Here is a 23,880-nt window from a genome sequence, read left to right on the forward strand (position 1 = left end):
TCGGGTTTCGCAAAACCCGACTCGACCCCAAAAAAGTAAAATTCGCTCAACCCTACTGATCGCTGTGGTTTATGGACAGAATCCAGAAAAAATGGCAGTTATGGCCCCAGGATGTGAGCTGAGGCTCCTGCATCGCCCACTAATATACACTCACTGGCCACTTTATTAGGTACACCTGTCCAACTTCTTGTTAACACTTAATTTCTAATCAGCCAATCACATGGCGGCAACTCAGTGCATTTAGGCATGTAGACATGGTCAAGACAATCTCCTGCAGTTCAAACCGAGCATCAGTATGGGGAAGAAAGGTGATTTGAGTGCCTTTGAACGTGGCATGGTTGTTGGTGCCAGAAGGGCTGGTCTGAGTATTTCAGAAACTGCTGATCTACTGGGATTTTCACGCACAACCATCTCTAGGGTTTACAGAGAATGGTCCGAAAAAGAAAAAAAATCCAGTGAGCGGCAGTTCTGTGGGCGGAAATGCCTTGTTGATGCCAGAGGTCAGAGGAGAATGGGCAGACTGGTTCGAGCTGATAGAAAGGCAACAGTGACTCAAATCGCCACCCGTTACAACCAAGGTAGGCCTAAGAGCATCTCTGAATGCACAGTGCGTCGAACTTTGAGGCAGATGGGCTACAGCAGCAGAAGACCACACCGGGTACCACTCCTTTCAGCTAAGAACAGGAAACTGAGGCTACAATTTGTACAAGCTCATCGAAATTGGACAGTAGAAGATTGGAAAAACGTTGCTTGGTCTGATGAGTCTCGATTTCTGCTGCGACATTCGGATGGTAGGGTCAGAATTTGGCGTAAACAACATGAAAGCATGGATCCATCCTGCCTTGTATGGAGCATCTTTGGGATGTGCAGCCGACAAATCTGCGGCAACTGTGTGATGCCATCATGTCAATATGGACCAAAATCTCTGAGGAATGCTTCCAGCACCTTGTTGAATCTATGCCACAAAGAATTGAGGCAGTTCTGAAGGCAAAAGGGGGTCCAACCCGTTACTAGCATGGTGTACCTAATAAAGTGGCCGGTGAGTGTATTTGATAACAATTTTTGGGGTAGAGGTTCTGGGTACAAGAGGTCCTCACTGTACTGATAGTGTGCAGTACCAGCTATGACCACCAGATGTCACTTCATGTTCACCCTCATATTAGTCCCCACCATGGAGCCCCCCATACTTTACGCTCAGCTGTGGTCGCACGTGCTTTGCCTTTGGTACATTTCATGGGGGTCTGCTTGTATATGTACTTGTTAACTACATGTAATACAATCCTGAACTTATGTTTTCTTAGAACTCTGCATTATGCCGTCCCATTGTTATTCCTCTTGGTAATGAAGTGAGGTGTATCCACTAACCGATGACACCCAGACCGACATATCATATACTATCGAGAAACATTGACGTCTCTTACAATATACAGACAAAGCCATAATGGATGTAGGCACTGATAGTGCTGCCTCCCTGTCCGTATATACATATTATAGGCACAGATAGTGCTGCCTCCCTATCCGTATATACATATTATAGGCACAGATAGTACTGCCTCCATGTCCATATATACATATTATAGGCACAGATAGTGCTGCCTCCCTGTCCGTATATACATATTATAGGCACAGATAGTCCTGCCTCCATGTCCATATATACATATTATAGGCACAGATAGTGCTGCCTCCCTGTCCGTTTATACATATTATAGGCACAGATAGTGCTGCCTCCCTCACCCTATATACATATTATAGGCACAGATAGTACTGCCTCCCTGTCCGTATATACATATTATAGGCACAGATAGTGCTGCCTCCCTGTCCGTATATACATATTATAGGCACAGATAGTGCTGCCTCCCTGTCCGTATATACATATTATAGGCACAGATAGTGCTGCCTCCCTGTCCGTTTATACATATTATAGGCACAGATAGTGCTGCCTCCCTCACCCTATATACATATTATAGGCATAGATAGTACTGCCTCCCTGTCCGTATATACATATTATAGGCACAGATAGTACTGCCTCCCTGTCCGTATATACATATTATAGGCACAGATAGTGCTGCCTCCCTGTCCGTATATACATATTATAGGCACAGATAGTGCTGCCTCCCTGTCCGTTTATACATATTATAGGCACAGATAGTGCTGCCTCCCTCACCCTATATACATATTATAGGCACAGATAGTACTGCCTCCCTGTCCGTATATACATATTATAGGCACAGATAGTGCTGCCTCCCTGTCCGTATATACATATTATAGGCACAGATAGTGCTGCCTCCCTGTCCGTATATACATATTATAGGCACAGATAGTGCTGCCTCCCTGTCCGTTTATACATATTATAGGCACAGATAGTGCTGCCTCCCTCACCCTATATACATATTATAGGCACAGATAGTACTGCCTCCCTGTCCGTATATACATATTATAGGCACAGATAGTGCTGCCTCCCTGTCCGTATATACATATTATAGGCACAGATAGTGCTGCCTCCCTGTCCGTTTATACATATTATAGGCACAGATAGTGCTGCCTCCCTCACCCTATATACATATTATAGGCATAGATAGTACTGCCTCCCTGTCCGTATATACATATTATAGGCACAGATAGTACTGCCTCCCTGTCCGTATATACATATTATAGGCACAGATAGTGCTGCCTCCCTGTCCGTATATACATATTATAGGCACAGATAGTGCTGCCTCCCTGTCCGTTTATACATATTATAGGCACAGATAGTGCTGCCTCCCTCACCCTATATACATATTATAGGCACAGATAGTACTGCCTCCCTGTCCGTATATACATATTATAGGCACAGATAGTGCTGCCTCCCTGTCCGTATATACATATTATAGGCACAGATAGTGCTGCCTCCCTGTCCGTATATACATATTATAGGCACAGATAGTGCTGCCTCCCTGTCCGTTTATACATATTATAGGCACAGATAGTGCTGCCTCCCTCACCCTATATACATATTATAGGCACAGATAGTACTGCCTCCCTGTCCGTATATACATATTATAGGCACAGATAGTGCTGCCTCCCTGTCCGTATATACATATTATAGGCACAGATAGTGCTGCCTCCCTGTCCGTATATACATATTATAGGCACAGATAGTGCTGCCTCCCTGTCCGTATATACATATTATAGGCACAGATAGTGCTGCCTCCCTGTCCGTATATACATATTATAGGCACAGATAGTGCTGCCTCCCTGTCCGTATATACATATTATAGGCACAGATAGTGCTGCCTCCCTGTCCATATATACATATTATAGGCACAGATAGTGCTGCCTCCCTGTCCGTATATACATATTATAGGCACAGATAGTGCTGCCTCCCTGTCTATGCTGGACATTTTGGACGGTGCATAGTCTTTGCTATGCTGTACAGAGTTTATATGAACATGTATTTCTCGGTGCGCAGTTCAGAAATCCTCTTTTCCTCCATAATTGCCCCATTTTCTGCCTTAATGGCTGATGCATGAATCCCGCGATGTCATTCAGCTCAGCAGAACGGCACTAGAAGGAAAGTGAAAAAATCACCTCCGATCAATAAAACTCTAAAAGGCACTTAAGGTCTCGGCGAGAGGATTCTCGTGAGCGCATGGAGTAAACTCCAGCGGAAGAGGCGCCGCAGCGACCTGTGCGGTTTCCTCCTCAATTAGTTTGAAAGCTAAATTGCTTCTCTATATTAAGCAGCCGCTTTAGTGCAGCGCTCCCCGGATCCATGGCAACAGGCGGACCCCCTCCATTCAGGGGCTCAATACGAAGACTCGATGACAAAGCTCCCGTCCCCGGCAGATCGGTATGTGCACAGCGGGCGGCAGCAACACGGAGGCGGCAGCGAGAGCCGGAGGCGGCAGGGTCTGGGGGGTGCGGAAAAACTGCCCCCGTACCGGCCTGAGACTCTATACATCAGCACCAGAAACGCCAGAAAAGGAGCTGGTGGGAGGATGATGTCCCCAGCAGCACAGCTCACCCGTGCCGCCTTCCTGGATGCAAACATACGCACTGCCTAGTAGTCACAACAGGCTCCCACTTCCCAGTAGTCACAGTGGTCTCTCACTTCCCAGTAGTCACAGCAGGCTCCCACTTCCCAGTAGTCACAGTGGTCTCTCACTTCCCAGTAGTCACAGCAGGCTCCCACTTCCCAGTAGTCACAGTGGTCTCTCACTTCCCAGTAGTCACAGCAGGCTCCCACTTCCCAGTAGTCACAGTGGTCTCTCACTTCCCAGTAGTCACAGCAGGCTCCCACTTCCCAGTAGTCACAGCAGGCTCCCACTTCCCAGTAGTCACAGTGGTCTCTCACTTCCCAGTAGTCACAGCAGGCTCCCACTTCCCAGTAGTCACAGCAGGCTCCCACTTCCCAGTAGTCACAGCAGGCTCCCACTTCCCAGTAGTCACAGTGGTCTCTCACTTCCCAGTAGTCACAGCAGGCTCCCACTTCCCAGTAGTCACAGCAGGCTCCCACTTCCCAGTAGTCACAGCAGGCTCCCACTTCCCAGTAGTCACAGCAGGCTCCCACTTCCCAGTAGTCACAGCAGGCTCCCACTTCCCAGTAGTCACAGCAGGCTCCCACTTCCCAGTAGTCACAGCAGGCTCCCACTTCCCAGTAGTCACAGTGGTCTCTCACTTCCCAGTAGTCACAGCGGTCTCCCACTTCCCAGTAGTCACAGTGGTCTCTCACTTCACAGTGGTCTCTCACTTCCCAGTAGTCACAGCGGTCTCCCACTTCCTAGTAGTCAGTGGTCTCCCACTTCCCAGTAGTCACAGTGGTCTCTCACTTCCCAGTAGTCACAGCGGTCTCCCACTTCCTAGTAGTCACAGCGGTCTCCCACTTCCCAGTAGTCACAGCGGTCTCCCACTTCCCAGTAGTCACAACAGGCTCCCACTTCCTAGTAGTCACAGCGGTCTCCCACTTCCCAGTAGTCACAGCAGGCTCCCACTTCCCAGTAGTCACAGCAGGCTCCCACTTCCCAGTAGTCACAGCAGGCTCCCACTTCCCAGTAGTCACAGCAGGCTCCCACTTCCCAGTAGTCACAGCAGGCTCCCACTTCCTAGTAGTTACAGCGGTCTCCCACTTCCTAGTAGTCATGGCAGTTCTCTAATATCAAGTCAAAATTCTTAGTATCCCCTACCCCACCAGACCAGTAGTAGTTTCTTCCTGCCTCATTCCCCTATTAGTCACAACAGCCTCCCAATACCTCGATAGCAGTTTCCTACCTCCACTTTGGTCAGAGTATCCCCCATTATATCACCTGTGGTCTCTGCAGCCATCTAGCACTAAAGTCCGAATATTCAGCAGCCTCACCACCTCCCCAAGAGTTTCACCAAACCTCCTTATCTCCCTAGTAGTCACAGCAGTCCCAGCTACTTCCACAGAACTCACTGCCGTCCCCTCACGTCACCACCTTTGTGTATGGCACTGAGCTGCTGCTCCAAATATTTCTGCCGGTGCAGACGAGCTGCTGAGCCTGGTAAACTGGAAGGGATTGTCCTGATAGCTGGAGCAGCGGAAAAATGCGATTCTTGGGTGGCATTGGAGGGGTGCGGGGCGCATCATAGGAACGCGGGGTGGCATCGGAGTAGCGTGGGGCGGCATCAGAGGGGCGTGGGGTGGCATCGGAGGGGCACGGGGTGGCATAAGAGAACAGGGTGGCATCGGAGGACCGCGGGGTGGCATTGGAGGAGTGCAGGGTAGAATCGGAGGGGCGCGGGGCAGGATCGAAGGAGCGAAAGGTGGCATCGGAGGAGTGCAGGGTGGAATTGCAGGGGCGCGAGGTGGCTTCGGAGAACGGGGCGGCATTGGAAGAGCGTGGGGCAGCATCGGAGGACCGTGGGGTGGCATTGGAAGAGTGCGGGGTGAAATCGGAGGGGCGCGGGGCAGCATCGAAGGAGCGCGGGGTGGCATCGGAGGAGTGCGGGGCGGCATCAAAGGGGTGCTGGGCGGCATCGGAGGACCGCTGGGCGGCATCGGAGGGGTGCAGGGTGGCATTGGAGGGGTGCGGGGCAGCATCGGAGAACGGGGCGGCATTGGAAGAGCGTGGGGCAGCATCGGAAGACCGCGGGGTGGCATTGGAAGAGTGCGGGGTGAAATCGGAGGGGCGCGGGGCAGCATCAAAGGAGCGCGGGGTGGCATCGGAGGAGTGCGGGGCGGCATCAAAGGGGTGCTGGGCGGCATCGGAGGGGTGCAGGGTGGCATTGGAGGGGTGCGGGGCAGCATCGGAGGAGCACGGGGCAGCATTGGAGGAGCACGGGGCGGCATTGGAGGGGTGCGGGGTGGCATCAGAGGAGAGCGGGGTGGCATTGGAGGGGCATGGGGTGGAATCGGAGGGGTGTGGGGTGGAATCAGTGGAGCGTGGGGCGGCATCGAAGGGGCACAGGGCGGCATCAGAGGGGCACGGGGCGGCATCAGAGGGGCACGGGGTGGCATTGGAGGAGCGTGGGGCAGTATCGGAGGACCGCGGGGTGGCATTGGGGGAGTGCGGAGTGGAATCAGAGGGGAGCGGGGCAGCATCGAAGGAGCGTGGGGCGGCATCAAAGGGGCACGGGGCAGCATCAAAGGAACGCAGGGCTACATTGGAGGAGCGCTGGGCAGCATCGAAGGAGCGCGGGGCGGCATTGGAGGGGCGAGGGGTGTAATCGGAGGGGCGCTGGGTGGCATCGGAGGGGCATGGGACAGCATTGGAGGGGCACGGGGTGAATTCGGAGGGGCGCTGGGTGGCATTGGAGGAGCACAGGGCGGCATTGGAGGTACACGGGGTGGAATCGGAAGGGCGTGGGGCGGCATTGGAGGGGCACGGGTGGAATCGGAGGGGCGTGGAGTGGAATTGGAGGGGCACTGGGTGGCATCGGAGGAGCACAGGTCGGCATTGGAGGGGCACGGGGTGGAATCGGAGGGGCGCTGGGTGGCATCGGTGGAGCGCGGTGCGGCATTGGAGGGGCACAGGGTGGAATCGGAGGGGCGCTGGATGGCATCAGAGGAGCGCAGGGCGGTATTGGAGGGGCATGGGTGGAATCAAAGGGGCGCGTGGTGGAATTGGAGGGGCGCTGGGTGGCATCGGTGGAGCACGGGGCAGCATCAAAGGGGCATGGGGCGGCATCGGAGGGGCACGGTGCGGCATCGGAGGGGCACGGGGCGGCATTGGAAGAGTGCGGGGTGGATTCGGAGGGGAGCGGGGCATCGAAGGAGCGCGGGGCAGCATCGAAGGAGCGCGGGCGGCATCAAAGGGGCACGGGGCGGCATCAAAGGAACGCAAGACTACATCGGAGGAGCGCTGAGCAGCATCGGAGGAGCGCAGGGCAGCATTGGAGGGACATGGCGTGGAATCGGAAGGGCGCGGGGCGGCATTGGAGGGGCACGGGTGGAATCGGAGAGGCGCGGGGTGGAATCGGAGGGGCTCGGGGTGGAATCGGAGGGGCACGGGGTGGAATCGGATGGGCGCTGGGTGGCATCGGAGGGGCGCTGGGTAGAATCGGAGGGGCGCGGGGTGGAATCGGAGGGGCGCTGGGTGGCATCGGTGGAGCGTGGGGCGGCATTGGAAGGGCACGGGGTAGAATCGGAGGGGCGCGGGGTGGAATCGGAGGGGAGCTGGGTGGCATCGGTGGGGCGGGGCGGTATCGGAGGGGGCCATGGCGGCATAGGAGCGCAGGGTGGCATTGGAGGAGGCAATGGCGGCTGATCCAGCAGCTCCAGAACTTTATTGGAGAGCTTGAAAGCGCTGCGCTCATTACAAACTTGGACACCACTGAGATTGCAGAGGTGACCAGTAACCTTGGCAACAAGCTGTAAACTATAGAATTATGAATCCCACCATTGTGGAGAATAGAGGGGGTTGGAAAGCAGGACGTAAATTGCGCCTGTGACCTATTTCTGATGAGACAAGAGCGGGGCTCGCCCTCCGGTCGCTGCTGTGTGGAGCGGACCCCTGACATGACAGCACCAGGATGTCCTGGGTCGGGAAGGGGTTAAGGTTTCTGTCCAGTCTGTGGATCCTGATTCTCCCGCACAGGGGATCAGTGATCGGCCGACACCTGACGATCACCCGCCTGAGATCCGGCCATGGCCCATTCCAGAGCACAGGACCCGCGCCGTGACCAATCACAGCGCAGCTTTCATTGCTTCAGAGCCGCTTTAGAACTAAAAGCTGAGCTCTGATTGGTTGCTATGGCCATTTTTTTTATAGTACAGAATCCGAGTCCTAACACTACAAGTCCCAGCAGCCGCGCTCCCGGCCCCATCACTATCGATCACCGCGTACTCGGCGCCATTGTCGCTGTCCGATGATTATTATTGTCGCCCCTGCTGTGACCTCCCCCTCTCCACGGCTCAGTGGTCCAGCCCATTACTGGTCGCCTCATGCTGCCCCCTGCACCCCCCGCCCCTGAGACCGCCTGTGGATCCTCCCGGAAGTGCCGCCATTTTGGATCCTCTGCGCGTAGAGAGAAGACGAGAAGAGCGTGTGACCGGAGGCTGCGAGCGGTGAGTGACGGGAGGGCGGCGGGGAGGTCGGGGCCGAACACCGGCCGGGATGGTGACGGGAAGATTGCGTAAGCGGCGGGTAACGGGATCCTAGCGGCCGCCCCACCCCACCCCTCTGCTCTCCCGGGCGGGGATAACGGCGCTCTGCTCCGCTACCGCACATGGCCCTGCGGCCTCGGGGCGGGGTGTGGGCTCCGGGGAGACGGCAGAGGCCGGGGGTGGGGGACAGACACGGGTGTCGTCCTCCACATGTGTCCGGTCCGGTTATGATGTCTAGGCATCAGGATCTGTATATAATGTAGGGGAGATGGGGGTCTGCAGACACCCCCAATGGGGCCGGGAAGGTGGAGGTTGTACACGCCCCAGAGGGAGAAGAGATATGGGAGAATATGCTTCCCCAATGTAGCAGAATTCTGTCTACACGCCCCTGAGGGAGGGACTATAACATACACCCCTGAGGGAGGGACTCTGGTGGCTACGTACACGCCCCTGAGGGAGGGACTATAACATACACCCCTGAGGGAGGGACTATGGTGGCTACGTACACGCCCCTGAGGGAGGGACTATAACATACACCCCTGAGGGAGGGACTCTGGTGGCTACGTACACGCCCCTGAGGGAGGGACTATAACATACACCCCCTGAGGGAGGGACTATGGTGGCTACGTACACGCCCCTGAGGGAGGGACTATAACATACACCCCTGAGGGAGGGACTATGGTGGCTACGTACATGCCCCTGAGGGAGGGACTATAGCATACACGCCCCTGAGGGAGGGACTATAGCATACACGCCCTGAGGGAGGGACTATAGCATACACGCCCCTGAGGGAGAAACTATAACATACACCCCCTGAGGGAGGGACTCTGGTGGCTACATACACGCCCCTGAGGGAGGGACTATAACATACACCCCTGAGGGAGGGACTCTGGTGGCTACGTACATGCCCGTGAGGGAGGGACTATAACATACACCCCTGAGGGAGGGACTATGGTGGCTACGTACATGCCCGTGAGGGAGGGACTATAACATACGCCCCTGAGGGAGGGACTATGGTGGCTACTTACATGCCCGTGAGGGAGGGACTATAGCATACACTCCCCTGAGCGAGGGACTATGGTGGCTACTTACATGCCCGTGAGGGAGGGACTATGGTGGCCACGTACGCACTCCTGAGGGAGGGACTATAACATATACACCCCTGAGGGAGGGACTATGGTGGCCACTTACGCACCCCTGAGGGAGGGACTATAACATATACACCCCTGAGGGAGGGACTATGGTGGCCACGTACATGCCCGTGAGGGAGGGACTATAACATATACACCCCTGAGGGAGGGACTATAACATATACACCCCTGAGGGAGGGACTATAACATATACACCCCTGAGGGAGGGACTATAACATATACACCCCTGAGGGAGGGACTATGGTGGCTACGTACGCACCCCTGAGGGAGGGACTATGGTGGCTATGTACATGCCCGTGAGGGAGGGACTATAACATATACACCCCTGAGGGAAGGACTATAACATATACACCCCTGAGGGAGGGACTATGGTGGCCACGTACGCACCCCTGAGGGAGGGACTATGGTGGCTATGTACATGCCCGTGAGGGAGGGACTATAACATATACACCCCTGAGGGAGGGACTATAACATATACACCCCTGAGGGAGGGACTATAACATATACACCCCTGAGGGAAGGACTATAACATATACACCCCTGAGGGAGGGACTATGGTGGCTACGTACATGCCCGTGAGGGAGGGACTATAACATATACACCCCTGAGGGAGGGACTATAACATATACACCCCTGAGGGAGGGACTATAACATATACACCCCTGAGGGAAGGACTATAACATATACACCCCTGAGGGAAGGACTATAACATATACACCCCTGAGGGAGGGACTATGGTGGCTACGTACATGCCCGTGAGGGAGGGACTATAACATATACACCCCTGAGGGAGGGACTATAACATATACACCCCTGAGGGAGGGACTATAACATATACACCCCTGAGGGAAGGACTATAACATATACACCCCTGAGGGAGGGACTATGGTGGCTACGTACATGCCCGTGAGGGAGGGACTATAACATACGCCCCTGAGGGAGGGACTATAACATACACCCCTTAGGGAGGGACTATGTTGGTCATGTACACGCCCGTGAGGGAGGGACTAACATATACGCCCCTGAGGGAGGGGCTATAACATATATTCCCCTGAGGGAGGGACTGTGGTGGCCATGTACGATGATGGTGTCACCTGAGGGTAGATGGGCCTGTGTTCACTGTGGAGTGTGGCAACCTCTGCTCCGTTCACTGTCTGGCAGTGATGCTGATAGGGGCGTGCTGGTCTGCGCTGTCAGTCCTGTAGACAGTGGCTGGAGCAGAGATGGGCGCGCTCCACCTCCATTCACGCCATGGGCCTCAGCAGAGCTCCGGTCTCGGCCTTACAAGTCGTCGCTTGTCCTGCGTGCACCCTGATTGTGAGCGTCCAGCACTGATGTGCTCTGGATCCCGCCAGATTGTGCCGTGTCTGAGCACGGCAGAGTGTCCTGTGAATGACTGGAGCTCGCGGTCACATGGAAGGGTGTCTGCCTCACTGCGGTCGTGATTGTGGTGACAGGTCCAGTGACGGGGGGGTCGTCACTCAGCGTGACATTGTGCAGACAGTGCCAGGATTTCATCATTTATGGCGAATTCTGTGGCTGAAGGCGACACAAGCGATATTGGTGAACAAATTTGGCCTCTTGCGCCGTCCGGCTTCACCATTTTCCGTGTCCGGCCGTTATCCCACATCATAACGGATTAATTATAATTCCGCCGCCTGCACAGACCTGTTAATAAAGGCGCCGTCACTCATCTGTGGCCGCCGCAAAAGGGAAGATTGAGCGTCTTGAGGGTATGTGCACACGCTGCGGATCCGCAGCGGATTTGACGCTGCGGATCCGCAGCAGTTTTCCCTAAGTTTACAGTACCTTGTAAACCTATGGGGAAAAAAAAACGCTGTGCACATGCTGCGGAAAAATCCGCGCGGAAACGCAGCGGATTATTTTCTGCAGCATGTCACTTCTTTCTGCGGATTCCGCAGCGGTTTTCAACATGCACCAATAGGAAAGTGCCGTTGAAAACCCGCAGAGGAATCCGCAGAAGAAACCGCGTGAAAATCCGCAGTGAAAACCGCAGTGGTTTTGCACTGCGGATTTACCAAATCCGCTGCGGAAAAATCCGCAGCAGAATCCGCGACGTGTGCACATACCCTAAAGGGATTTTACCATCCTTCGCACTGATGGCTGATCTCTGAATGCTGTAGGTGCCAGAATTTCGTCATTGTGGAGGGTCTTCTCTGAGATCCCCCCACAAACACAGATCTGGGACACACATGGGCAGAGTTTACTTGTGGGGAGGCCTGGACATTCTCACCATAAGAGGATGTTTTATGTCAGAAACCAACCAAAGGCTTAGGCTAGTTTCACACTAGCGTCGGGCTCGGCCCGTCGCAGTGCGTCGGGCCGAGGTTACCGAAGCTAGCGTTGTATACGCCACACAACGGGGGCAGCGGATGCATTTTTCCAGGTCATCCGCCGCCCCATTGTGAGGTGCGGGGAGGTGGGGGCGGAGTTCTGGCCGCGCATGCGCGGTCGGAAAAAGCGGACACGTCGCACAAAAAAGCGTTACATGTAGCGTTTTTTTGTGCCGACGGTCCGCCAAAGCACGACGCATCCGTCGCACGACTGTTGCGACGTGTGTCACTGCATCGCAATGCGTTGCCAATGTTAGTCTATGGAGAAAAAACGCATCCTGCAAGTACTTTTGCAGGATGCGTTTTTTGACCAAAACGACGCATTGCGACGGAGGACAAAAAACGCCAGTGTGAAAGTAGCCTTAACCCCTGCTTTCCACTGCCAGTCTTTATTTATTTATTTATTTATTTATTTTTACTTTCTTTTTACAAAGTCCTGACTTATTTTTATCTGTCCCCATCGGCGTACAAGGGCTTTTTACTTGCGAGACGAGTTGTACTTTTGATGACACCGTTCACTTTACTGAAAATACAGTGGGGAAAAAAATGCAGCTGCACGAATGTTCTTATGTTTAGTTTTTGCGGTTTTACACGCTGTACCCTGATTCTCCACATCAGTGCAGTCACCACGGTTTATTCTGTTTTTTTTATTTATTTCTTTGGGTTTTTCAGTGGCAAAAAAAAGTGGAAATTTGTACCTAGTCTTTAAGGCACTGCGGTGCCATTCTTCTGTCGGTGGGGCTTGTTTTTTCGCTAGGTGAGCTGATGGGTTTATTGATAACATTCTGGGTGACAGTCAACACTTTTATTGATTTGTTGTTGTTTTTTTTTGCTGTGTTTACCCAGTGCATTGGATATTTTTATAGATCAGACATGTCGGTGATTGGCTGCAGCATTTACAAGGATCAGAGCCTTATCTGCTGGTAGAGGCTGATGCCGGCTGTTTTACCACCGCTACTGAGCCTGCTCCATACATGGGGACCTCATCCTACCTCTGGAAAGGGTTAAATGGATCCACTGGCTCCTCTGACCGTCCTTGTGCCTTCTGCGCTGCCTGTACATGTTGGTGGTTTTAGTATGTGAAGTTATAAGATGCTGCCAGTCTCCTGCGGGAACAAATGTGCATCAGGGGTGAATTTTTAGGACCCCACACACATAACATAAGACTTCAGTGCAGTGAAATCATTCTTTTCTGCCTGTCGTCGCCCGGCCGCCATTGTTGCATGTCTCGGTCAGGGAGAGTTGATTCTGACTTCCTCTTTTTGGTTATGTCACAAGTAACTTCTGAAAAACCAAGTGCCCCCTTTCCTGATTGCTCGGTGGTCGTCTTCTGCAGAATCTCGCCTGCCTGTAGACACAAGTATTGTTTGCAGCTTCTAGGTGATTTTTTTTTTTTCCCTCCTTTCACATGGCCCATACTAAACCCTCTTCCCCCTCCTGCTCCCTGCGGACAGCTGTTTGGTGCGCATCGCACCCCTCCTGGGTCTCCCAGTGTTTGCTCATATAATGGCCGTGACGGTGCCATGTTCCTGTCCTGGCGCAGCGCTGATAAGAACTGGGAACACTGCAGGGCGGCAGAAGTAATGAGGGAACACATGGCTTCCCTGCAGCCCATTACTGGCCAGATGTAGTGATTATTCCCCCACATGTGATCACTTTCCAAGTCTTACACTGTAGCTGGCGTTGTATAAGCACATGTGTAATGGTAGGAAGCGCCAGCATTTGTGGTCTGGGTGGGTGCAGAGTGGGGTGATGGGGTCCTACATTTACACAGGCTGATCTCTGCCCCATTGGCTGCTTATCACCCCCTTTTACATCGGCTGATGGGATCTGTTGAGGGGCCTTGCAGTTGGACGCTGACGTTACATTGGCTGATGCCGCCTAACATGCAAACCTCATGGCAGGTACCTGCCCGGTGGCGTGTCTTCCGCTTCCTCCACATACAGCCGTGAGCCCTTGTTATGGTCGTTCAGCCCCATCCTGTTGGCGTGTTGTCAGCAGTCGTCCCCTGGTGATTACATGTGGAGACCTGAAGCCGACTACCATTATTTTTAGGCTGCATGAATGATGCAATAAATCATTCCATGAGCTTTTTGCTGCCATGCTCACACATGGGGCACCGAGCGTTCTTACAAACATTCATCCTCCCGATCACGGACCTAAACCCCGGATATGTTACATAAACTGCACGTAACGGAGATGCATTTTATTAATTATTTTCTTTTTAACCCTCAGGCACCGCATAGGATATAAGGGTCTCACAAACTCCGGGCCGCTGCTTGCCCTTTCAGGACACAGAACGTTAATGTAAGTCTCCAATTTCTCCTACATATGAATGTATTTAGCAGATTGCGGGGCTTTATTGTTGCACCGTGGTGTTGGATTCGGACATGTTGTAAGTCTGCAGTGGAGCTTTGTGGGCTGTGTGTAGGTGAAGACTGACAGCGTCGCTCCCCTAATCCCTTCTCCTTCACATGGAGAGCCTCTTCTGGGGGCTGTAAGCCTGCACGCACACTAGAGTGTCAGGCTCTTCGTTTCTTCTGCTGCTTCCGGGGCCCATTGACTGCAGGGCTTTCGGCTTGACATCAGCGCTGCAGACAATAATGGACACCAGGAGCAGCAGAGGAGACTCGCCGTTAGACCCGAGGAGAGTGAGTAAAGCATGGTTTATATTAAAAACAAAATGCGAGCAGGGGGACCCGGGTTTTCCAAAAGCATAAAATCCCTTTAAGATGGGTCAGCAATCTGTGGCACTTAGGCTGCTGTAAAATTATCACTTCTATCATGGCCTCATAGCTGCTGCATGTTGGGAGTTGCAGAGATATATATATATATATATATATATATATATATATATATATATATATATATATATATATATATATATATATATATATATACATATACATATACACTAGCTGAAGAGCCCGGCGTCGCCTGGGCAGAGTAAATATCTGTGGTTAGTTATAGCACCTCACTTCTCTTATTTTCCCATCACGCCTCTCATTTTCCCCCTCACTCCTCTCATTCCCCCCTCACTCCTCTCATTCCCCTCTAACACTTGTCATTTCGACCTCACATCTGTCATTTTCCGATCACTCCACTATTTTCCCTCACTCCTCTCATTTTGCACTCACACCTTTTCATTTTCACCTCACACCCCTCATTTTCACCTCACACCTCTCATTTTCCCCTCAGTATATACATGTTTGTCATCTCCCTTATATATAGTATACACCTGTATGTCATCTCCTGTATATAGTATATACATGTATGTCATCTCCCCTGTAAATAGTATAAACCTGCTGTCATCTCCTCCTGTATATAGTATATACCTGTATGTCATCTCTTCTGTATATACTATATACATGTATATCATCTCCTATATATAGTATATACCTGTATGTCATCTCCTCTGTATGCAGTATATACCTGCTGTATGTCATCTCCTCTATATACCTGTGTCATCTCCTCTTTTATATAGTATATACCTGTATGTCATCTCCTCCTGTATATAGTATATACCTGTAAGTCATCTCCTGTATATAGTATATACCTGTGTCATCTGCTCCTGTATATAGTATATACCTGTCATCTCCTCCTGTATATAGTATGTACCTGTATGTCCTCTCCTCCTGTATATAGTATATACGTGTGTCATCTGCTCCTGTATATAGTATATACCTGTCATCTCCTCCTGTATATAGTATGTACCTGTATGTCATCTCCTCCTGTATATAGTATATACCTGTGTCATCTGCTCCTGTATATAGTATATATGTGTCATATCCTCCTGTATGTAGTATATACCTGTGTCATCTCCCCTGTATATAGTATATACCAGTGTGTCATCTACTCCTGTATATAGTATGTACCTGTATGTCATCTCCCCTGTATATAGTATATGTGTGTGTCACCTCCTCCTGTATATAGTATATACCTGTATGTCATCTCCCCTGTATATAGTATATATGTGTGTCACCTCCTCCTGTATATAGTATATACCTGTATGTCTTCTCCTGTCTATAGTATATACCTGTGTCATCTCCTGTATATAGTATATACCTGTGTCATCTCCCCTGTATATAGTATATGTGTGTCATCTCCCCTGTATATAGTATATAGCTATGTGTCCTCTCCTCCTATATATAGTATGTACCTGTGTCATCTCCTGTATATAGTATATACCTGTGTCATCTCCCCTGTATATAGTATATATCTGTGTGTCATCTCCTCCTGTGTTAGACCTCGTTCACACGTTATTTGCTCAGTATTTTTACCTCAGCATTTGTAAGCTAAATTGGCAGCCGCCTGATAAATCCCCAGCCAACAGGAAGCCCAAATCCCCCCCCCGGCAGTATATATTAGCTCACACATAATATACAGGTCATGTGACTGACAGCTGCGGTATTTCCTATATGGTACAGTTGTTGCTCTTGTAGTTTGTCTGCTTATTAATCAGATTTTTATTTTTGAAGGATAATACCAGACTTGTGTATGTTTTAGGGCGAGTTTCATGTGTGAAGTTGTGTGTGTTGAGTTGCGTGTGGCGACATGCATGTAGCGACTTTTGTGAGATGAGTTTTGTTTTGTGTGGCGACATGCGTGTAGCAACTTTTTGTGTGTCGAGTTGCATGTGACAGGTTAGTGTAGCAAGTTGTGTGCAGCAAGTTTTGCGCATGGCGAGTTTTGCGCGTGGCGAGTTATGTGTGGTGCGTTTTGAGTTTGTGCAAGTTTTGTGTGAGGCAACTTTTGCACGTGTTGCAACTTTTGTGCATGTGGCAATTTTTCCGCGTGTGCAAGTTTTGCGTGTGGCGAGTTTTCCATGAGGTGAGTTTTGCACGTGTGGCGAGTTTTGCGTGAGCCTAGTTTTGCGCGTGGCGAGTTTTGAGCGGCGACTTTTGTGTTTCGACTTTTATGTGGCGAGGTTGGTGTATGTGTGGTGAAATGTGCGCTGAGGGTGGTATATGTGTTCAAGCACGTGGTAGTGTGTGGCGCATTTTGTGTGTGTGTTCATATCCCCGTGGTGGTGTGGTGATTATCCCATGTCGGGGCCCCTCCTTAGCAGCTGTACAGTATATACTCTTTGGCGCCATCGCTCTCACTCTGTAAGTCCCCCTTGTTCACATCTGGCAGCTGTCAATTTGCCTCCAACACTTTTCCTTTCATTTTTTCCCCATTATGTAGATAGGGGCAAAATTGTTTGGTGAACTGGAACTCACGGGGTTAAAATTTCACCTCACAACCTAGCCTATGACGCTCTCGGGGTCCAGATGTGTGACTGTGCAAAATTTTGTGGCTGTAGCTGCGATGGTGCAGATGGCAATCACACACACACACACACACACACAGCTGGAAATTGCAGCGCTGCAGCCAATCACTGGAAGATGAGATGAGGCCACACTTCACAGCAAAGGTCTGCCCATTTTTTTTTTTTATTTTTTATTTTTTTTCCCCCGGATGTCATTGTTTTCCCAGACAGCAGTGACTTTGGGCCAACTGGAGGCATTTGCTAAGAATGTGAGATTTGGGATATTTTCAGCCGTGTGTCTGACGTCTTCTCTGTCTTGCAGCTGTTTTATTCGGAGTGAACGCTTTATTTGGCTTGTTGGAATCTTGTGGGTTTACAGGTGAGAAATTTGTTAGGTTGAAAGGTTTCTGTCTGAACACAAACAGTAGTTTTACTGATTGAGGTCAGATTACCCCGGATAGATTTCCGCCCGTACATTGCTTGATATGTGCTGCGAGGTGTCGTCTTCTCCGATTACACTCACAGGTCACCAGAGAATAGTGCCACTGATCCCTGCACCGAACGTCGTCATGTAGCTTCTGGCAGAGCCCTAGATCTACACACCGTGACCCGTGCTTCCTCCATTACTGCCTACTGGTCTCCATTCTGAGATCCTTTTAGGATTGGACCTTATTTCCAGATCTCTTTATGGCCGGGCCCGATCCCTTACTTTGGTCATGTTGCACTTGGGGTGGATAGGACACTGTGTGTAGTCTCAGCTTCTACACTTAGATCAGTGATTCAGAAATCGCCTTGTCAGACTGGCGACGATCTGTACTGACTCCCACATAGACGTTTACGCTCCGAGTAACCCACCATTGGAAAGGATCACTTATAAGGGGGTTTTAGGTCAACGGTGCCTGCATGCACTGCGTGTGACAGGAGCGACACTGTCAAGGGAGGCAGTACTAAATTAGCCCCTTCATTCTCGGCCTCCTTTTCCTGGGTTTGGTGTAATGTTTCACGTCCAGTGCGGTGACGTTACTGTGGAAGTGATCATTTGCTGCTGGGTTCCCTAATGGACGCTACAGATCATAGATGGCAGATTTCTGAAGGCTCCGGGTTACAGGCATCAGTCACATGAAGATCCACGCTGCATTCAGACCAGCTGCAGGCGACCCGGCTGCCATTTCACAGTTGTGGGGTTTTCTTTCTTACATTAAACAGTCGTATGACAGTAAGTCCCGGGCGAGCTGCATCAGGGTTTTTGGTCTATTGCACGAGCCCGTGTATTGCTTGCATCTGTCAGAGGATAAGTTGTGTGATTAGTGGCCACATCGCACCCGTAGGCTACAACTTTGACATAACGTGGAGCCGTCACACTCCAGTAAAGGTGAATGGAGCCAACAATTGGGTTCAGCAGAGTCGTTATTGTGATTGTTTGGTGCTGGTGTGTGCACTCCTAGTGATGGTTGGAATGGTGCTGGTGTGCGGACTCCTAGTGATGAATGGATTGGTGCTGGTGTGCGGACTCCTAGTGATGAATGGATTGGTGCTGGTGTGCGGACTCCTAGTGATGAATTGATTGGTGCTGGTGTGCGGACTCCTAGTGATGAATGGATTGGTGCTGGGTGTGCGGACTCCTAGTCATGGTCAGATTGGTGCTGGTGTGCGGACTCCTAGTGATGGTCGGGTTGGTGCTGGTGTGTGGACTCCTAGTGATGGCCGAACTGGTGCTGGTGTGCGGACTCCTAGTGATGGCCGGATTGGTGCTGGTGTGCGGACTCCTAGTGATGAATGGATTGGTGCTGGTGTGCGGACTCCTAGTGATGAATGGATTGGTGCTGGTGTGCGGACTCCTAGTGATGGTCGGGTTGGTGCTGGTGTGTGGACTCCTAGTGATGGCCGAATTGGTGCTGGTGTGCGGACTCCTAGTGATGGCCGGAATGGTGCTGGTGTGCGCACTCCTAGTGATGGTTGGATTGGTGCTGGTGTGTGGACTCCTAGTGATGGCCGAATTGGTGCTGGTGTGCGGACTCCTAGTGATGACCGGATTGGTGCTGGTGTGCGCACTCCTAGTGATGGTTGGATTGGTGCTGGTGTGCGGACTCCTAGTGATGGCCGAATTGGTGCTGGTGTGCGGACTCCTAGTGATGTCCGAATTGGTGCTGGTGTGCGGACTCCTAGTGATGGCCGGATTGGTGCTGGTGTGCGGACTCCTAGTGATGGTTGGATTGGTGCTGGTGTGCGGACTCCTAGTGATGGTCAGGTTGGTGCTGGTGTGTGGACTCCTAGTGATGGCCGAATTGGTGCTGGTGTGCGGACTCCTAGTGATGGCCGAATTGGTGCTGGTGTGCGGACTCCTAGTGATGGCCGGATTGGTGCTGGTGTGCGGACTCCTAGTGATGGTTGGATTGGTGCTGGTGTGCGGACTCCTAGTGATGGTCAGGTTGGTGCTGGTGTGTGGACTCCTAGTGATGGCCGAATTGGTGCTGGTGTGCGGACTCCTAGTGATGGCCGAATTGGTGCTGGTGTGCGGACTCCTAGTGATGGCCGAATTGGTGCTGGTGTGCGGACTCCTAGTGATGGCCGGATTGGTGCTGGTGTGCGGACTCCTAGTGATGGTTGGATTGGTGCTGGTGTGCGGACTCCTAGTGATGGTCGGATTGTGGTTACCTTGACTGCTTCAGGTGACCGACAATGTAAGTAAGAGGTTTGGGCTTCTGACCCATCATGTTTCTTTCCAGCCTCCTGGCCTAAACTATGGAAGTTCGATTGCTACTCAGTGAGTGGTTAGCACTGTTCAGTGGCTCAGTGGTTAGCACTGTTGCTTTGCAGTCCTGGGTTCAGATCTCACCAAGCACACCTTCTGCTAGGAGTTTGTATGTTCTCCCCGTGTTTTCCTGGGTTTCCGCCGGATTCTCCGATTTTCTCCCACATTCCAAAGACAAAGTGATGGGGGATATAGATTGTCGTCCCCTATGGGGACAGCAATGATATCTGTAAGATCTCTGCAGAATATGATGGCGTTACATAAGTGAATAAATTAATACATGCGTTTTAAAATATTTCTTTTTTTGCATGAAAACCTAAATGTTAAAGGGTTTTTTCAACATCATTTGGGTAGAATTGCAACTTGCTTGAAAAAAAACAAAAAACAATCCACTTCACAATTTACTTCTCGAGCTGAGGGATCTAGAATTTTATAACCCACGTTTTATTTCATGTTTTTGTTACATCAGGAGGGTTTAATAAAAAAAAAAAAAAGGTCAAAAAAAAGGTCATAAATTGTAGAACCCGTTTTATTTCGGTGTCGTGACGCCGCTCTATGACATGCAGATGTGGGTCCCTCCAGTGATCAGTGGTGATCGCCCCCCGTTCGCCATATTATCCCCCCACTGTTCAGGTCTCCATTCAGTATGTAATGCACAGAGGAGCAGTCCCCCATCTACCTTTCCCTATAAATAAAAGTATCTGACATCCTGAACTCCCCATGCTGCCGTTTTCATCCAGCCATTAAGGTGTTAAGTGGAATCTGTTGGGAAAGAAATGTTAAGTTTCCAGTGTTGGAGCAATTAGCTGGTGCGGGCTCTGTCACGTGAAGGAGGTGGATAAGGAAACGTGGCCTCGGGCGCTGCAAGGTTACATGTACCTGGAGAGCCATTCAGGAGCTCACGGACGGTGACGACGGGGGCACTACAGTGCGGTTTTATCATGGAGTCTGAGAAATCATGAAGTTCTGTAATGGTTTTTATGTATTATTATTTTTATTATAGTAATCCAATAAATCTGGCAAACTGTTCATAAGGCTCCGGGTATTACAGTCCTGTAGACGGGACGATTATAACTCCTGACGCTCATGATCCGTCATGTCCGAGGCATCTGTGGCATTTTTGCCTGTCCAGCCATCGGCAATGGTGCATCTGGCGGAGCTTTACTCTTAGTAATCGGTGGTGAGGGGCACTGGTACCAGCCCGCGCCAGGCTTTTGGTTTGTTTGGTATTTGCAGCTCAGCCCCTGATTTTGGGAAGGGGGCAGGAAATGTCCTTTTCTGATATACAGACCCTTAAGGCAACGTTCCCACGTTTAGCTTTTTGGTGCATTTTTGCTGTTGCAGATTTTCTGCACCCATTAAAGTGAACCAGCCGTCAGGATTTTGCTAAGTATACTACAGACACTGTCAGGTTATAACACTAATTAAATTGATACCTGGGGTGGATAAATCGGCTTGTGGTTGTTTAGTCTGTGTTTGCAGTTAATGAGATTCTCATGATTTGGGGCGGCTTTTTTTTTATTGTGTTCTGGCCTCATCCTCATTCTGGTTAAAGGGGCTATCCACTACTAGGGCAACCCCTTCTTAAACTAAATGTTCGGCCCCATTTAGTGAAAGATAAAGTAGATGACGGTCCCAAACCCGACCCTCCCAGTGCCTCAGTGCCATCTGATCCAGAAGGAACCAGTATATACATTCTGTGCAGTGCGGATCTGTCCACGTCTGCAGGCTGCACAGAAATGTAATCCGGCAGCAGCTCCGGTCACTTCTGGGTTCATGTCACCCATGACTATAAATGTGACCCACCTCCTCAAATCCACCCCTGCTTTCATTATCTCCCGTGCAGGGCACTGATTTGTTTGGTGAGTCACCTCCACCTCCTACAACCCTACCTGTAAAGTCACTGCAAGCTGGAGGCACCGCAGAGCAATGTCTGACAACCAGGCGAGCATTGAGACCGCTATCTGCAGTGTATGGGGGAGTCAGGAGCAATGTCTGACATTCAGACGAGCATTGAGACCACTATCTGCAGTGTATGGGGCAGTCAGGAGCAATGTCTGACAACCAGACGAGCATTGAGACCGGTATCTGCAGTGTATGGGGGAGTCAGGAGCAATGTTTGACATCCAGACGAGCATTGAGACCGGTATCTGCAGTGTATGGGGCAGACAGGAGCAATGTCTGACAACCAGGCGAGCATTGAGACCGGTATCTGCAGTGTATGGGGGAGTCAGGAGCAATGTTTGACATCCAGACGAGCATTGAGACCGGTATCTGCAGTGTATGGGGGAGTCAGGAGCAATGTCTGACAACCAGAGGAGCATTGAGACCGCTATCTGACAACCCGATGGACGTGCTGACCGCTATCTGCAGCTGTTAATTGTATGGGGTAGTCGGATGAGTGGCTGACATCCAGCCGAGCCCCCTACCTACGTGCATGGCCCCCCTAACCCGGGCACCTCCTGGCATATTACTACGTTATATTTTACGGTTTCCAGCTTCCACATTACAAGAGAAAAATCTAAAAACTACTAAATAAAAAAGTGACTTGTGCCGTTTGACCCTGCACATCTGCTAATTGTCGGCCCCTTACACGTCAGCCCCTGTTGCCTAGTGTGTGGGCACAGTTGACCCCCTCCACGGTGGCTTCGGGGTCCTGGGTTTTGGGTCTGACAGCTTGTCACCATATCCAGTCTTTTTAGTATTCAGCCATTTAGCATCAATTGGCCACTAAGGCTTCTTTCACATTCAGCCATTTAGCATCAATTGGCCACTAAGGCTTCTTTCTCATCAGTTATTTGCCGTCAGTCACAATCTGTCGAATTTTGAAAAAACCGGATCCGTCTCAGAATGTGAAAAACTGATGCAGCCGATCCGTTTTTTTTGCTGGATCTGGCTAATTGGATCGTAAAGAAAAATCGGAGCATGCTCAGTTAAAAAAAAAAAAAAAATATGGAATCGTCACCATAGGCTTCCATTCTAGCAAACGACGGATGGCGGCGGATCCGTTGCTGTCCATTTTTTGACGGACACAAAAAACGTTACTATGTCCATTGTCTCCGATTTTTCGATGGATCCGACGACGGATGAAACGTGAGGCCATCTGTCGCTAATTCAAGTCTTATGAGAAGAAAACGGATCTGTCGGCATGAGTCGCCGGATCCGTTTTTTGCAAAATTCGACAGATTGTGACTGATGGCCAAGAACTGATGTGTGAAAGGAACCTAACCGGGAGAATCGTGTGTCAGTGTCCTGGGGTCTGTACCGTTGTGCATTTCGGTGCCATCTGCCGCCTCCGTCTTTCCCAGGAATCTCATTATACCTGGTGCTATAATTTGAACTCTGGGTTCGGTGGCAAAAAATAGAACTCTGGTCGGCATGGAAACAGTGCCTGGGCGAGTGGCGGGCGCTGCCAGCTCCGAGTGTTACATCTTCTTTGGGAAAGTTACTTCACGTGGGAACGTTTCCAAAGTGTCAGAAAATGTCTTTTTGGGGCTGAGCTGCAGAGCGACTAGTCACCTCGTTCCCGGGGTCACACGTTGTGGGGTCCGTCCATATACAAACCCCCTCCCCCCAGTAATGAGCTCGTCAAGGCCTGTGTTGTGGCTTTGATCCCAACCACAGGTAAAATTAAAGCTGCTCTCCAGAATGCATAAAATATTAAAAACGAGTATAAAAATATTAGATTCTCGTTACAGATCCCCCACCTCTTTAATCCCAGCACTGCCCAGACCCTCACGAGTCTCCAGACTTCCTGTTTATGCCAGACGAGCATGTGACCGCTGCAGTCAGTCACTGGCCACAGCAGTATACAGCACTGCTGCAAC

The 23,880-nt window shown here is 51.0% G+C and overlaps 1 protein-coding gene across 23 annotated transcripts in view; it reads left to right on the forward strand.

Moving 5' to 3' along the window:
• Positions 1–8,184: 8,184 nt before the first annotated feature.
• Positions 8,185–23,880, forward strand: part of CELF1 (CUGBP Elav-like family member 1) — a 36,124-nt gene continuing 20,428 nt past the window's right edge. For 17 of the 23 annotated variants that reach the window (XM_077286739.1, XM_077286735.1, XM_077286726.1 and 14 more), the window contains exons 1-2: positions 8,382–8,506; positions 14,286–14,357. The gene's annotated coding sequence lies outside the window, so the exon portion shown is untranslated. Of the gene's footprint in view, positions 8,575–14,285; positions 14,358–23,880 lie in introns of all 23 variants that reach the window. The other 6 variants (XM_077286742.1, XM_077286732.1, XM_077286740.1 and 3 more) reach the window with 6 other exon arrangements.

The sequence above is a fragment of the Ranitomeya variabilis genome, chromosome 2, assembly GCF_051348905.1.
Source record: "Ranitomeya variabilis isolate aRanVar5 chromosome 2, aRanVar5.hap1, whole genome shotgun sequence".
NCBI lineage: Eukaryota > Metazoa > Chordata > Amphibia > Anura > Dendrobatidae > Ranitomeya > Ranitomeya variabilis.